This window comes from Penaeus monodon, chromosome 28 (assembly GCF_015228065.2).
Source record: "Penaeus monodon isolate SGIC_2016 chromosome 28, NSTDA_Pmon_1, whole genome shotgun sequence".
Lineage (NCBI taxonomy): Eukaryota > Metazoa > Arthropoda > Malacostraca > Decapoda > Penaeidae > Penaeus > Penaeus monodon.
In genome coordinates this window covers 32,160,252-32,160,553 of record NC_051413.1, presented here as the reverse complement: position 1 = coordinate 32,160,553, position 302 = coordinate 32,160,252, and positions in this window count along the sequence as shown.

Genomic DNA, 302 nt, shown 5'->3' with positions numbered 1-302 from the left:
TGACTCAGGTTTCCTCCAATATCAGTCGGAAACCCCAACGCCATCGAAATAGTGATCTTATCTCTTCCGAAGATAACCTGTTGATTCGGAAATTAAACTAAAAATACAACCCCTAACGAAGCCCATTAAACGCTAACGAAGAGAAATGGGCGTAATGAGGTATTTTAAAACAAGAGCAAATGCAAATAAGCAAATAAACCGACGAGGAAGTGTAAAGAAGTTTTATTGTTCGAATCGTGGAAGGCGAGGCTCTGTCCATCTCCATTCTCTCTTTGGTTTGCTTTCTTCATTAGTTTTCGCGG